Source organism: Acyrthosiphon pisum, chromosome A1 (assembly GCF_005508785.2).
Source record: "Acyrthosiphon pisum isolate AL4f chromosome A1, pea_aphid_22Mar2018_4r6ur, whole genome shotgun sequence".
Classification (NCBI taxonomy): Eukaryota; Metazoa; Arthropoda; class Insecta; order Hemiptera; family Aphididae; genus Acyrthosiphon; species Acyrthosiphon pisum.
The window spans coordinates 84,771,677-84,772,944 of NC_042494.1; positions in this window are offsets into that span (position 1 = coordinate 84,771,677).

Sequence of the window (1,268 nt, forward strand, 5' to 3'; positions counted from 1 at the left end):
CCAAATTCGATTTTCATGTATCAAAATACTAAGAAAAATATTCTGCTTTGGAATATAAAATTAAAACCCTATGTTGTCATTCAAAAAGTAAAAAACTTAAAAATATAATTTTTTAATAAAAACGTTGTTTCATAAGCAACTTGAAACTATGTAAAAAAATATTTTCAAAAAAATTTACACTTTTTGAAATAATGAGTGATGTTTGATAAAATAATCACCCGGTATAGGTACCTATAAGTGGTAGGACACTAGGACATGTACCTAAGTATGTATATTGTATACCTACCGTCGACTATAATATTGTTCATGTTGCATAAATTTAAAATTGTAAAATCGTATATAATAAACAATTAAGTCTATAAAGAATAGCTTGTGTACCTATATAAAGTAGTAAAGTGTGTTATCCTACAGGGAAGAGGATTAGCACTATGTGTAGGTAGGTACAGTACACTAGTGACTAGTGGTATTATAATACCTACCTAAGACCTAAGCCATTGTTAGACTATTTTAATAATAATAATCACATAATACAAAATAGTCAAATATAATAATATATTATACTCATACTTCATATACTATAAAAATCACAAAACTATAACGAATTATTAATATTATACTTACCTATTTTTGGAAAAGTATTTTGTTAATTGTTATTTTTTGGCATAGCTTTGTATGACAAGGTTTGAATCGTCGGACACTTCAAACTTTCATTTTGTAATTTTTAATACCTATTTTCTGATAAATTCATTCTATAAGAAAATATTTTTAGATATAGCTGGTATTTGATACGTGGGCACGTACTGTATTATGTGGGGACATGGAGTATTTATAGATATATCTGACTTTGCGTACTGTACCTACATAGATACATATTTTATTTCTGAGTATTTTGGCTGTTAGGTATCATGGAAATTCATGTAGGAGAAACTAAAATTATTTGAAAAGATCAAACCAATAATTTTTTTTTTCAGATGGAATTGGCAGCCCTTTAAGAGATCCTTTAAGTTGTGAATAGTCACTGGGTATTTGTATAAAATATTAAGTTACTTACTTACTTATTATTATTACTCTATGCAATATTTTCCTATTCATTATTCGGGTACCTATAATATTGTATACAAATCCATTATTAATGCGTTGATTGTTTAACTTGTTTTCCAAAAGTGAAAAAAAAATAGCATTCAATTTAGTATACTAGGTAATCAGTAGGTATTACATTACCAATTAAATTTATATATAATAAAAAATTCTTCAATGATAATTTTTAT